Below are 16175 nucleotides of genomic sequence, written 5' to 3' on the forward strand. Positions count from 1 at the left end.
TATACTACCGAAGAAGAGTTGGTGAACTGCCCTGATTCACTGGCAGATAAGCCTTTAAATGGGTTATTGCTCAGCAGGGGGATGTGGACAAACCCTAACTCCGCAGAATGCCAGCTGCAGGTCAACCAGGAAGCTCTGAGTCCTCACTGAGCTTTCCATTCGAATTAACAGGGCTACTCTTATAGTCTCTGTACTGTGTGCAGTCATTTAATTTTTTTTTAAATGTCCTTCATTTTCTCTCTGGGTACTGAATGATTACCAAACTCAGAGACATTCATAATAGTGATGGCTTTGATAGGCATTGAGCAGGGCCTCCCTGGCTGTCCAAGATGGGGGAAGACTGGCACCAACTGGACAATGCCAGGACAGTGGAAGGCTGGGTTGAAGACTACAACACTTCTCTCTGCATAAAGGAGTGAAAATGATGTGCCTTATTCATGTGATATAACGGGTTTAAATGATGTGCACCATTGCAATTACCACTGGACCTGAAAAGCAAGCGAGTGATATTATTTCTTCCACTGAATAACTTTTAAAAAAATCCATAACTTCTAAAATAATCAATTCTCATTTCATTTATTCCAAGTTTGTAAATGCTGGTTTAGTTTGCCAATTCAAATCCCTTGCCATCTTGGCTCACGGACTGGCTCCTTTGGGGTACTGTGCCTTCAACTCTGGCATCGTTATCCCTCTTATGTAATTATACAGTCCTGGAAAGCATCTGTCCTATTCCTCACCCTCCTTTGCTCTCCAAGCAATTCAAAAGCAACCTTCCAAATTTGTACCCACTGTACCAGGAAATCCTTGCTGGAATCTCAGTATTGTATCATCCCAAATAATCAAACTATCATCTAGGTCACCCACAGCCTACAGTGTTATTCTGATAAAGCTAATTTATGCCAGTTCAGCCTTCCTACAACTTTAGACACAGATGACTATGCAATCCACCATCTGATATATGATGCACCTCGGCTTGTTCTTGAGATACCCACCATCAGAGGAACCACCTTCTTCAGCCAATTCAATTCATTCCATGTAAAACCAAGGAACAATTGACAGCAGTGGATACAGCAAAGGTTCTGGGAAAAGACTGTATCGCAGACTGTAATGAAGACCTGCACTCCATAATTAATATTTACCTAATAAAGTGGAAAATTACCAGGAGGTACAATTTACCTAAAGTAGGACAAATCAGCCAGTGAACAATGTAGTCTTTGCTATTGGTTTGCTCACACTTGAATGCTGGTAGCGGGTGCACTTTATTTGTGCCGGTGGGGGGGAGAGGGATCGTTGCTTGTTGCCACTAATGCACGGGAGGGAGGGGGAGCTGGGGGGGGTCTTTGGGGTTCTAACATTTAATTGTTGTTCATTCTTGTGGCACTCCTCTGTTTTCGTGGATGGTTGCAAAGAAAAAGCATTTCAGGATGTATATTGTATACATTTCTCCGACATTAAATTGTACCTTTGAACTTTGAAATCCAACCCAGTTAATTACTGCCCAACTTCCTCTAATCCTAAGCGAAGTGCTGCAAGACTTCACTGACTGAGCGTTCGAGTGGTATTTACTCACTGATACCCAGTTTGAGTTTCATCAATGTACTCAGCTCCAGACATCATGATCACCTTGAGCTACCACGAACAGATGCAACGATGACGACACTTAACATCAAGGTAGCACTTGATCCAGTGTGGCATTATGGTGCCCAGAAGCCAAAAGGCATAAAGGGAAAAATATTCCAACCGCTGCACAAAGGAGGATGGTTATAGCTTCTGGAGATGAATCATCCCATTCCCTTGATATTACTGCATTTATTATCTATCAAACCTGGCATTCTGCTGTTGTTCACAGATAGAGGGAAATTCCCATTGATTATCTCAGTGACTGAAATAGAAGACATTAGTGCCACAGAAAACTCACACAGTTACAAGGTCATGAGCAGACACTGCCAATGAAACTAAAAGAAAAGCTCCACATTTATTCAAAAAAAAGGTATGGGATGTATTTATTCTGTTAGTCCACGGCCTCATCTGAGCCAAGATGACGCCACTCTCAGAGTGGAGGAGCAACACCTTATATTCAGTCTGGGTAGCCTCCAACCTAATGGCATGAATATCAATTTCTCCTTACGGTCAATGTTTTTCCCTACCCTTCCCCCTTCCTCTATTCCCCACTCTGGCCTTCTACCTCTTCTCACCTACTTTTCACTTTCCTGGAAACTGGTATGAGCTCTTAAAATTAATTTCAGTACTATTCCACAAACCTGAAAAATTGACTTGACATGGGATGGAAAACAGGTAAAAGTGCACTCAGATCTTAGTTGTCCCAGAATGGAGCAGTTGACTGAGATGACATCAAAAAAAGAGAATAATGGTCCTCAGTTTCCTGACATGTCCCCAGCCTAAGGGGTAAAGCACAAGAACGGGCGCAGTAAGAACAGAACAATGAAGCCAGAGTAGCAAATCTGAACTGTGGCTATTTTAATTTGTTGCAAGATCCAACTTCAGCTATTTTCAGCATTCCCTCAGGTCCACTTAGTGATTAATTTCAGGCTTTCAGCAACACAGGAAATAACATCGGAACAGCATTGCTCATGTGCAGGGATTTCCCCCACCCACATTGATCAAATGCTGATTGAAAAACAGCCTTAACCCAGGTTTACAAATACTCTACATCTCGTTGGGAGCAGAGTTATATATCTGTATGTAATCTTCCACCGTAGCAACGGTACTTTGAAGAATATTATCAGTATGATCTAGGCACTTTAGAAATTCCAGATTTCAGTTCATGGCACTTATATTAAAGTGAAGTCTATATGTGATCATTGGCTCCTAACAGTATTTCTTCTGGCAGGAAGATTTATTAAGAAGACTCCTATAGTAAAACATTGCAATACTTGACATCAGTCCAAATTCAAAGTGAAGTATTGTGGAAAATAGATGAGTCAATTTCAAATGTGACTCTGAGTCAGCACTGCCACTTCCTCCTTGGCAAAATGATTGAGAGAATCGGATGCAGAAAATTTACGGAGTGAAACAGAGCATACAGTAGGTCAGCAGTCAAGTATTCACTGATATACCCAGGCCTGAAGGGGAGCTTCAGCTGCTAATCTCTGTGTTTATGCCAAAAACATACATGACTTTTCTTATTACAGTCTTTTTATTTTAAAATAAACTGGTGAATAAATAAACTGAACATCTTTTTAAAATTTAGCTACATACCCCTCTGCTATTCATTTGTGTCTGCCCTATTTAACTGTCTTTATATATTAGCATTAACAAAAGTAAGACGCTATGGTGAATTCCCAGAATTGAAGTCTCTATAAAATTGTTCCCATTAACATGGTCTTCAAAACATCAAAACAATGAAAGTTAATATGCGTAGAAAGAATGGAGGTATTTTATGTTTCTCCATCAAAACACAGAGCTGTTTTTGTCAGATACCCAACTACACACAGAATTTTCACAATAGTAGATCTGAGAAAGCAGCACATGAATACATATACAAGATGCATCTGAAAACCAACACATCTCTACTCCTCCAATGAGAAATCTATTGCCAATAAGTAACACCCACAGAAATGTTTCACGGCACCCAGGATATAATATAAAGTCCCAAAGACTTTATTCTCTTATGGCGCAACTAAGAATGGGAACTCCCATCCCACCATCAGGTTCTGCCTCACCCAACCCATGTTTTTCTCAATATCAGCCTACCCCAAGAATCAAAAAGGAGGAAAAAAATAGAAAACTAGACTCAGAGGAAGGAAACATCAGAGGGAATGTTTTCCAAAATCCAGAGGTGACCTTAGCATTTCCATAGAGGCCAAATAACCATGGAACAAAGTTCATTTTCCTAGTTTTTAAATGTTATCCCAACAATCACAGTAATTTACAGTATCTTTATTTGTAATGAGGTCAATCAGCACCTCAACAACTTATCTGTTATGTCTCTCAAAAGAAAAACCTCTTGCAATGACACCTTCAGATGAATCTAGCCTATGGGTTCACTTGAATCTGCTCTTGAAATTGTGAGATACTAAGCAAATTAATTGTTTCCATCTGGGATAACCTGGTGGCAAGGAAGCGTAAAGTTACTTTAACTGCTAATGGCCACAAGAATGTATACAAAAGTCTTCTTTCCAAATAGAGCCTACCTCTGTGATGACAGACGTTGCAAACCCAAACCAGCAAATACACCACTCTTTTGACAGGTCTAGGCAGGTGTCTCTGAAGATTAGTTTGGAACGAGCTCTTTGCAGAAGGCATGGCTTTGTTCCTGGTTTGGGGTATTTGGCCATCTGAGTGTCCCTCCCACATTCCCCACAAGCTACAGTTTGAAAATACACCCCATGTCACTGGTAGAGGATTCTGAGGACTGTATCTGAGGCTGCTCGGTCAGATCTGTCAATGTCATCAACGTCCCTTTAACTAACAGGAAAAGCAAAATACACCCAGTTCTGCAGAAACCTTTCCAAGATGACAATTGTTCGAACTCAGCGGGTCAGGCCGTAACTGTGAAGGAAAACAAATGATCGATATTTCAGGTTGAGACTCTTCATCTTGGCTGATGACTGGATGTACAGTCTCGACTCAAAATGCCGACTGTCCATTTCTCTCCACAGACACTGCCTGACCTGCTTTTCCCTCCAGCATCTTCTTGGTTGCTCCAGATTCCAGCATTGCAGTCTCTTGTGTCACCAGTGACAGAATAAGTCCATATAAGTGACTGCTTTTTAAAAAGTACCAACCGCAGAGTCTTAAAATGAGAAACCAATTCCAAAACTGAGATCAAAATTGTATGTGTCTGGATAATAAAAGAATAACTCAGAAAATAAACATACTCTGAGGTCAATAACAGTACTAGTTTCTGCTAAGGAAGTACTCAAAACTATAAAATCAGAAGAAATCAAAAAATTAGTGGTTTTCCTTCATGTAACACAGATCAGGCTGCCTCTATGTTTTACAGCACAAAAACAGACCCTTCGGCCCAAATGTACATGCTGACCAAATTGCCAAACTGAGCTAACCCTATTTGTCCATGTTTAGCCCATATCCTGCTCAACCTTTCCAAGTGTATCTAAATGGACTTGAAACTAATTGTACCTGCCGCACCCATTTCCTCCAACACCCACCATCCTGTGTAGAAAGATTTGTCCCTCAGGTTCTCTATAAATCATTCCTCTATTACCTTTAATCTACATCCTCTCGTTTTAAACTCCTCTACCCTGGGAAAGAGATCGATCATTCACTGTCTATTCCTTTCATGACTTTGTAATCCTCTATAAGGACATCCTTCAGCCTCCTACACTCAGCAAAATAGTCCAAGCCTATCCAGTCTCTCCTTATAACTCAAGCCCACCATTTCCAGTAACATGCTTGTGAATCTTTTCTGCATCCTTTCCGGCTTAAAAACGTCCTTCCTATAGCTCAGTGACCAAAACTGCACACAATACTCCATGTGTGGTCTTTTACAACTGGAACATGACACCTTAATTCTTGTGTTCAATCCCCTGACCAATGAGTGCCAAACGCCCATCTCTGTTGCCACTTTCAGGAAACTATGGACATGCTTGACTAGAGGGTCTTTTTCCTGTGCTGTATGACTACGAGTCTCGGGAACCTATGTGGTAGGCATCACTGAAATATGGCTAGTTTGTATTTCTCCAAGTATGATAAGCCTGTTTCAATGCCCAACTCAGCCCAACTCTCCTTTGCTGCTTATATTAAAACCAGTAATGCTCCTTACAATGGAAACCCAAAAGTGATCCAATTTGGAATTTCTAACCTGCAAATTAATAAATGTGTACAGCGGCTCTTTTAAAAGGCAGCTCATCAATATTGTTTTCCTCTGACAATGTCTTGCTGTAGCCAAAAGGAGAAATAATGAAGTACAATGCTTTAATCTGGTCAAGAGCATTGCTTGGATGTGAAATTAGACCCTGAGCACTAAAGTGTAGACTTCACTGAGCAATAGCATTGTAAACCACAGGGAAAATCAGTTAGGCAAGATGAATGACTCTCAAGAAAGTCCTTGAACTAGCATAAGAAAAAGAAGATGCAAAGGCACATTATTTAGGACACAAGAAAAGTTGTTGAGATTGTCGCCACCTGGGGAATTGATGGCGGTAGATCAGAAGTAGGTCTAGAGAAATGTGGCAGATATAACATCAATTATGAATTGAGCATGTAAGTGTAGATTAGTTAGCATGGAGTGCACTGAGTACTTGGTATTAAGGAGAAAGGCCCTGTGGAAATTAATTGGCAGCTTTTTGCAAACTGGAACTAATTTACAGTACCCCAATGCTTCTAATTAACATGTTCAACCTATTGAGAAGAAACTATGAGTTAATGAGTGATATAACATTGACAATCGAAGTACAAAATGCATGACAAGCATAATGATAATCTCATGAACACTCAAGATATACCACAGAAACACATTTCAAACCATTAGAATCACAAAGCGCTGATTCAAAATTACTGTTTCTATTTCTGAGACAGAAGTACTGGTTACGACAATTTACAACAGTAGATGATAAAAAAAAAACTGCAAACTCAACTAGCTCCATCATGGGCAAAGCAGTGAAAATCTGCAGATGCTGAAATTCAGAGCAACATTCACAAAATGCTGGAGGAATTTCTGAAGGGTTTTGGCCCCTAACATCGACTGTACTATTTTCCCAGATGCTGCCTGACCTCCAGCATTTTGTGTGTGTAGCTCCATCATGAGCACTAGTCTCTCCATCATCAAGGACATCTTCAATAGGCGATGCCTCAAATAGGTAGCACCCATCACCCAGGACATGCTCTCTTCTCATTGCCTCCATCAAGGAGGTGGCGCAGGAGCCTGAAGACACACACTCAACATTTTAGAAAGAGCTTCATCCTGTCCACCATTAGATTTTTGTACAATGAACTCATGTACACTACAACACACATCAAAGTTGCTGGTGAACGTAGCAGGCCAGGCAGGATCTCTAGGAAGAGGTGCAGTCGACGTTTCAGGCCGAGACCCTTTGTCATGTACACTACCTCTATTTTCTCTCTCTCTCTTTTTGCACTACGTACTTGATTTATATTGTAATTTTTAGTTTTTTTAAATTGTGTATTGCATCTTACTGCTGATGCAAAACAACAAATTTCACAACAGATGCCAGTGATATTAAACCTGATTCTGATAACACAATTGTAAGTGTTGAGGACCTATCAGAATTCTATTTTATTTTCAAAATCGCATAAGAACGGTGAAAGGATTAAGCTATGCTGCAGCCAGTCTCTTGGTGGGGGACGGAGTGTATCTACATGCAATGCTCCAGTTATATAAATGCAGATCATGATCACCATTCATCCGAAGCAAAGCTCAAATGCAATAAACCACATGGAAATTAAGATAAAACCACAAAGGTTAATTTTATCTTTCACTTGCCTGAGTCTTATGACCTGCTTATTTTGTTTCCTTACTGATATGTTCTCCCCAAACATCGTAAGTATATGACTTACTCCTCTTCTAGTGTTTTAACTTTGCTCCTCTAAAAGAATCTGTAATGGCTTGAAGTTTCTGGGAAATGCATGCAGTTTCTCCATAAAAACCAGTAAGTTCAGTTCCTCAGCACAAGCCCATACAAAGTTGGAAGCTCTGAACACATTCCAGTAGCCAAATCTGTTAACGTGCTCCACCAAATCAGTTCCAGGAGTTTGCAGAGGTTCTCCAGTACTTATATTGAAGACTCTGTTCAAGAATGGCGCACCAACTCAAATCTGATACAGTACCACCCAGCCCATTTATTTCAATAATTACTGTATAGCTGTGAGAAAGACAAGCAAGGAAAATACAAGATTATAAATAATTGAAAACATCATTTAATTGTTTTTGGACGATTCATTCAGGGACATTCAGAAGCATTTCATAAACCTGACGGTGGAGCTAGGGGCATGACCCTGCCATTCTTTTTGTCAGGATTCCATGTTCTGGGACATATAAATGTACCTTAAGCTTCTGGCACAATAGGTTCCAAGATACTGTCAGTCAGGAAGTTCATTCCCTTGAACTGAACCAGGCAAGAACAGATCAAAGAGGGAATCTAAACAGTGAACATTGGCAGTAGGAGTCACTCAGCAAAATCTAGACCATCACGTTTATTTTACTGCAACACTTACAATATTTATTTTACCTTATTTGTCTTTCAGGGGATCACAGCATAACTGACAAGTTAAGCAGTAGCTGCATTACCCCTTAGCAAAATCATTACTATTAGCATTTGTAAACAATTAGAATTGTCAGCTTCATCCCAACAATTACTGCCTATAACTTCTGAATGCTTTACAATAGGGCTAAGACTGAAGCGATCAGCAATTACAAATACTCCAACCCTGTAATTTTTCCAGTACATTATTATAGATATCAACAAAGCAGTTACAGAAATTCAACAGTCTCTAAGGTTCCTCAATACACCAACATGTCAATAAAATATGCCTTCAAGAACACTATCCCCTGCACTTTTCAGATATGTACAATGTCCAAGCCCAACAAAACCATATCAATGTATTTTCAAATAACAAATAATGTATAAAATGATCCTATAATTTGAAAACCTCGTGACTATTATGAACATCACCAAGTCATTTTGACAACAAAGGAAATATCATAAAATACGAAAATAGTGAGTAATTGAGTTTAAGATGCATGCAATCCAGCTTCCCATTTAAGAGGCTGAAACATGAGAATTTAACTGAATATTTGCACATATTTCTGTTCATTTCTACAGAACAAGATATCTCTCATTTGGAGTGCTTTGCACACTCCTGGAGTTATATTCAATAATTTATAAATTCTGAATGTGCATTTGAAGTAATTCACAAGGGACTCAATTACAGTGAAACTGAACACAAAATTAAAATCCTGCTGCTTAATACATGCCCTTTGTTTTATTAAGTAACTCATCACTATTATTTAATAAAAACATCATTGAATAAAAGGATAATTTTTATAGAAACTGCACTCCCAGGTAACTCACTGGGAAATTATTGACTGAACCTGGACAGATGCTCCTTGCAATTTACCACCAGAAATTGTGGTTTCATTCAGTGACAAGCTATTGTAAATTTATATTTTCTTATCTCACCATTTATGTAAAACTGAAATCTTGCTTCAATCATTAAAATATTTTCCCAATTTTAAATCTTGTCTGACATGATAGACACAAGAGATCCTGCAGATGCTGGAAATCCAGAGCAACACACCCAAAGTGCTAGTGGAAATCAACAGATCAGGCAGCATCTATGGAAAGGAATAAAAGTCAGAATTTCGGGAAGGGTCTTCGCCCAAAAAGTCGACTCCATTCCTTTCCACAGATACTGCTTGACCTGCTAAGTTCCTCCAGTATTTTGAGTGCTTTGACATGATAGACAGGTACATGGACAAGGATATAGTGAAACAAAGTGCCTAGGTCTACTTTTGCAGGAACTTCATTTAAGATTATAGTAATATAAAAAGTTCTACCACCCTACAATAGAGAGAGTGTGTGTGTGTGAGTGTTGTGTGTAACCTCAGTATAAAGTACAAGTGATGGAGAAGATATCCTTCTATATCCACAGAAAGAGAAACTAAATTAAGCACTGTATAGGAGCACTGCTCTCTAATCAAGCCTGCACTGTAATATAGTGTATGCAAATGACTGACATTTAAAACAATTTTCTTGCTTGCATGAGGTCAAATGATTTTCCTTAAGCAGAGAAGCATTACATAAAAATTACTATTGAAAACAAGGTTGCTTTTGGCTTACACTCAGCAGTATAGAATCTTATAGCAATTACACTGTCCTTGAGCATTAATTGTACAGTTTCCATTAAAGACTATGACAGCTGTCTGCTTGAAGTAATGGCACTCACACATTACAGCAACAAAGGCAGTAAGCAGAGAAGTAGAAACTTGAAAGACAAAGTTTTGTTTTGTTTGCAGTCAAGACACCAGGTTGCATCAAATCTCTAATGTCTCCTCAACCAGAATTACAGCAAGATATTAACCTACTAATAGGCATTGCTCATCTGAAGGGCAAGTTTTACATAATAAATTAATGATCCATTGTTTGGTATGATTGAGACGTTTCTGTTTTCTGCAGGAATTAAAACAATTTGATAATTCACTGAATATACCAAGTCTGATTAATGATGACTTAATCAAACAATTCATGATTCCACAAGGAAAACAATACACTGAACAAACAAACATGCATTGGTTAAGGCCACTTTGCTTTCTTGGATTATTGACCCTGATAATACTCCAAAGGGTGAGGATGTACATGCCTATAAGTCTGGACAGCTGAGGGTAAAAAACTGAACCCCTGAGAATACTTTTATTTCAACAGAGCCGTTTATAATTCTGCCTCCAAGTTTCACGATAGAAAATGCACAGAAATGGCCTTTCAGCCCACCCAGTCCATGGCAATGATCGAGGGTTCAATTCCAGCCACGCTGTGGACAATAAAAATCCTTCCTCAGCTTCCCCTCAAACCTTCCCACCTCTTACTCTAAAACTATTCCTTCTTGTTATAGACACAAAAGAATCTATAGATATGGGAAATCTTGAACAGTAACACGCAAAATGCTCAGCAGGTCAGGCAGCATACATAGAGGGAAATAAACAATCAACGTTATGGGCCGAGGCCCTTTATCAGGACTAGAAAGGAAGGGGACACAAGCCCAGTTCTGGCTCATTCTCTCTTCCAGTCCTGGTGAAGGGTCTCAGCCTGTAACAGTGACAGCTTTTATCCCCTCCACAGATGCTGCCTTACCTACTGAGCTTGTCCAGCGATTTTTGGGTCAACCTCATTATGGAGATCTCTGCTATGCAGAAAAGTTTCCCACTATATACACCCCTCACAATTTTGTGTACATGCACCAGCTTCCCTTTCAGCCTTCTCCATTCCAAGGAACGCAAACCCATTTATTCAGTCTCTCCTCCAAAATGAAACCCCTATCCGAATAAGTTTAATTCAGTTTAATTGTCATTTTGCCATACATGAGTACCGCCAAATGAAACAGCATTACTCTGGGGCCAAGGTACAAAACACAGTACCAACAGTCACACACAGCACAAGCACATATAGCACGTAAAAGGTAGCTGTAAAATAGTCAAACAAAAAATAGTCAAAAGTCTCTGGGTCTACGAGTGTTGCAGCAGTCTGCAGTCAAACGCGAAACAACTGGTCTCCTGGCGAGTGAACACTGAAGAGCAGCACTGACACCTCCAGTACCGACCTCAACGCCTCTCGCAGCACCGACACCTCCAGTACCGACCCCAACGCCTCTCACAGCACCGACACCTCCAGTACCAACCCCAACGCCTCTCGCAGCACCGACACCTCCAGTACCGACCCCAACGCCTCTCACAGCACCGACACCTCCAGTACCGACCCCAACGCCTCTCACAGCACCGACACCTCCAGTACCAACCCCAACGCCTCTCGCAGCACCGACACCTCCAGTACCGACCCCAACGCCTCTCACAGCACCGACACCTCCAGTACCGATCCCAACGCCTCTCGCAGCACCGACACCTCCAGTACCGACCCCAACGCCTCTCGCAGCACCGACACCTCCAGTACCGACCCCAACACCTCTCACAGCACCGACACCTCCAGTACCGACCCCAACGCCTCTCACAGCACCGACACCTCCAGTACCGACCCCAACGCCTCTCACAGCAGCAACACCTCCAGTACCGACCCCAACGCCTCTCACAGCACCGACACCTCCAGTACCGACCCCAACGCCTCTCACAGCACCGACACCTCCAGTACCGACCCCAACGCCTCTGACAGCACCAACACCTCCAGTACCGACCCCAACACCTCTGACAGCACCAACACCTCCAGTACCGACCCCAACGCCTCTCACAGCACCGACACCCCCAGTACCGACCCCAACGCCTCTCACAGCACCGACACTTCCAGTACCAACCCCAACGCCTCTTACAGCACCGACCCCAACGCCTCTCACAGCACCGACCCCAACGCCTCTCTCCTGGACCTGCAAACAGGCCACATCGAGGCTTGAAGCCTAGTCCTCGTTATGACCAAGGCCACACAACTTCACCATTGTCCGCCAATAAATCAGTTAACAGCACTTGCAGTATTTCACATTATCAATGTCCAACAGGGTCTTGCAATCACAAGAAAAGCGACTAAGAGAATCACTCACTGTCCAACTGCACACCACCTTTGTGCAGTGACTCTGACGCCTCTCTGTAGCAGGTGGCAGCAACATGGTCCACGCCAAGTCCATCTCCTTCAGTTTCTCCGCTTGTGAGCAACTTGCTGATGGTGTAGTCCTGCAGTACTTTACGTTCTTATTGTCCAGCAAGACTGCCCCAACGACATGGAATAATGGTAGCACACAAAACCAGCACCATCATCAGAACACTCATCTCGAAACCCAAAGATCCAACAGCCCACATGGACAGAACAAACATAATATACCAAATCCAATGTGGAGATTGCCCCAAACACTATTTGGGACAGACAGGGAGTAAACCATCCAAGAGACTAGCTGTAAGAAGACACAATCCTCTGTCACTCATCTCAGTTCATGAAGACCAAGAAGGACACAAGTTCATCTGGAAACTACAAAAATCCTGGCAGTTGCACAAACCAAGAAGTCAAGAAAATTCTTAGAAGCTTGGTTCTCAACTGAAGACTATTAAGAAGCATATTCAACTGGGTGCAATTTACGAACCTACGTGTCTGTGGGATCAGGGCCAAGCAGTGAGCCAGGGACACCCGAGGAACTAACGCTCACAACAACAGACAACCAGGAATATGGGCTAGTGGAGATCACTCAGCTATCCGGTTGGATGAGATCCTGCGGAGACTAGCAGCCAGCGCAACAGCCAACCAATCAGAACAACAAGATGGACAAATATAAATGTGAGCCCTTGGCAGAAACAGCACTCAGTTGTGCACTGATGATGTCATCTCGACTGGTGATGAAATGTTTACGAACTAACCTCCACCCTCGGCGTACAACCGTTCCAACAAGCAGCCAACTCGAGCTATCAATCTTAACTTTCAGTTCAGACAATAACAACTTTGGTTAGTCCCGTAGCAGCCAATGCATCACCACCTTACCAGAAGAGGTCTGCATCTCTCTAGTGACATCACGTCCTATTTATACTGTGGCAAACAGAACTGTACAGAGTCCTCCGTCACCAAATAAATATTTTATAAAGATAAACCACAGCCGATGAAAGTTTCATGAAATTCAAGGAGTTTTATAAAGCTATAACCAGCCAAGGGAAGCTCGAGATATAGACAGATACAGTGCCAGGAAGAGAAGTGGCATATAGAGTTCGATCAGGAAAAAGGTGAAGTGGTACACTATGGATGGCCGAACTTGGAAGGAAGAGTACAAGGATAATGGTAAATTATTAGCAGTGTGGAGGAATAGAAGGATCTTGGGTCCATTATTCAGAGCTACCACACAAATTTATAGACTGAATATGAAGGTGTATGGCGCGCTGCCTTCATTAGTCAGGGACTGAGTTCAAGAGCAGCGAGAGCAATGCTGTAACTCTGTAAAAACTCAAAGTTAAAAGTTCAAAGTACATTTACTATCAAAACCCGTATACTGTGTACAACCCTGAGACTCCTCTTCTTGCAGACAGCCACAAAACAAAGAAACACAATAGAACCCACTTTAAAAACTCTACACAACAAAGACCATCAGACCTAATGTGTAGGGACAAAAAAGGAACAAATCTTGCAAACAATAAAAAAAGCACACAAATAAGACACAGAACATTAACTGCAGAATCCCCAAAAGTGAACCCATTCAGCGCTGAGGCAAGCCTGTCCAGGAGCCAGTGGCTACAGGGCAACAATTTCTCCCAAACGTGTCGATGTGGCACCCAAGACTCCTGTACCTCCCGCCTAAAGGCAGCATCGAGAAGAGAGGGAGATCAGTCAAATGCAGGCAGATGGCGCTGAACACCCATTCATTTGCTGCTCTTGTCTTCAACGATTTTAATCCTACTCACACTTTAATTGGCACGAAGTAAGGGAGCTGACCATGGGCTTATGTTCCACCATCAGGAATCGACACAGGCATATGCAGCAATGACATAGCTGCACTCTTCACTCTCACCCTTACCAAACCCCCCAGGAGATCACAAAATCGCAGATCATTTAGTTGGCTAAAAATACATCTCAAAGCCAAAAGTGCAGGCTGCAATCAATCACAGTTCAGAAGTACAGGACAGTGTAAAAGTATCTGGCACATGTATATAGCTAGGGCACCTAAGACTTTTGCACGGTACTACAGTCATTTTATGTATTGTACTGTACGGCTGTCACAAAATAAAAATAAATTTGTGAGTTATGATAAACCTGATTCTGCTATGGGTCTCTATTGTGGACTGAAAGTGGGATGAGGGCAAGGAGAGGGGAATTATGTTTGAGAAAAGGAGAAGGGAGAGGGAAGCAGCAGAGAGACATTCTGTAATGATCAATAAATCCAATTGTCTGGAATCAAATGACCTTGCCTGGTGGCCCATGGTTGGGAGCGTCTACATCCGCACCCCCCCCTCCCCTTTGCATGCCTTCTCTGTCACCTGTCCCACACCCTTCCCACAATGCTCCACCTTCCCCATTCCCAACATACTTTGCTCCTGCCAGATTTACAAACTCGCTCCCTGCTCCACGCTGACAAATACAGTACTGTGTAAAAGTCTTAAGCACCCTAGCTATATAAATATCTCTAAGACTTTTGCACAGTTCCATATATATAGAAAAAAAAGTATCTAATTGTTTTGAGCCGTCTGCAACATGTTACCGTTAGTCATCGGTGCAATCTTGCCAACAGGTTATTGTGTTCAGTTCCGGTCACCTCATGAAAGGAAGGATGAGGAAAAGCTTTAAAGAGGGTACAAAGGAGATTTACCAAGATGCTGGTCCCAACGAGGAAAGGTTGTGTGAGCTAGGGCTTTTCTCTCTGGAACGATGGAGGATGAGAGATGACTTGACAGAGGTGTATCAGACCATGAGGGACAGAGATGGCCAATAACCAGGGCAGCATCAATTTAAAGTGAGTGAAGGAAAGCTTCGGAGACACATCAGAGACAGGTTTGATGTAATGTATGTACTGTAACTACACCCAATGGTCACTTTATTAGGAACACCTATACACCTACTAGTTAATGCAAATATGTATTCAGCCATTCATGTGGCTGCAGCTCAATGCATAAAAGCATACAGACACGATCAAGAGTAAAGCTGCTGTTCAGACCAAACATCAAAATGGTGAAGAAATGTGATCTAAGTGACTTTAACTGTGAAATGATTGTTGGTGCCAGACGCAGTGGTTTCAGATTCTCAGAAACTGCTAATCTCCTGGGGTTTTCTCGCACGACAGTCTCTTGAGTTTACAGTGAGTGGTGCAAAAAAAAACAAAACAAAAAGCACCCAGTGAGCTGCAGTTCTGTGGGTGAAAACGCATTGTTAATGAGAGAGGTCAGAGAATAGCCACAGATTCAAGTTGACAGGAAGGCGACAGTAACTCAAATAATCATGTATTACAACAGTGATGTGCAGAAGAGCATCTTTGAACACATAACACATCGAATCTTGAAGTGGATGGGCTACAGCAGCAGAAAACCACGAACATAATAAAGTGGCCACTTTATTAGGTACAGGAGTGTGTTCATAGATGTATTTATTTTCACAGAGTACTGGGTGCCTGGAATGTATACTCTAGAGCCAAAATGTAGAGCTGGCCAGTGATTCTCTGTTTGGTGAATGAAATGTGGAGGAGGTTGGCAAGAATTGGTCCCAGAATGCGCACCAGTTCAGAGATAGAAGGACAAAACAACACAATTGGGATCGCTGCTTCCTATCAAACGGTGATATGCTTCACTGTTTCTATTAAACTCTACTGCCTTCACAAAGTGGATGTACAATGAGTTAAGAATCTTCTCAAAACACCCGAGAAGGAAGCTTCTTTCAAGATTTTTAATGATATCTTACTTGCGAAACTGCAGAAAGTTAAGTAAAATATGTATTAATTTCAAAACAGAATTGTTGCACATCTGAATATACTATCGATTATTCCTGCAATCGGTATTAACCAAGCTAAGACACACATGCAACACTCCTTTACTATGCTGTATAGACAAGAGTAAACTC

At 41.7% G+C, this 16175-nt stretch overlaps 1 protein-coding gene across 4 annotated transcripts in view; it reads right to left on the reverse strand.

Moving 5' to 3' along the window:
* LOC140209942 (high mobility group protein HMG-I/HMG-Y-like) overlaps positions 1 to 16175 on the reverse strand; it is a 75308-nt gene that overhangs the window by 5920 nt on the left and 53213 nt on the right. The window contains exon 6 of one of the 4 annotated variants that reach the window (XR_011889108.1): positions 2262 to 2399. The exons of the other annotated variants lie outside the window; for them this stretch is intronic. The gene's annotated coding sequence lies outside the window, so the exon portion shown is untranslated. The remainder of the gene's footprint in view (positions 1 to 2261; positions 2400 to 16175) is intronic. 4 annotated transcript variants of the gene reach the window in all.

Source organism: Mobula birostris, chromosome 14 (assembly GCF_030028105.1).
Source record: "Mobula birostris isolate sMobBir1 chromosome 14, sMobBir1.hap1, whole genome shotgun sequence".
Lineage (NCBI taxonomy): Eukaryota > Metazoa > Chordata > Chondrichthyes > Myliobatiformes > Myliobatidae > Mobula > Mobula birostris.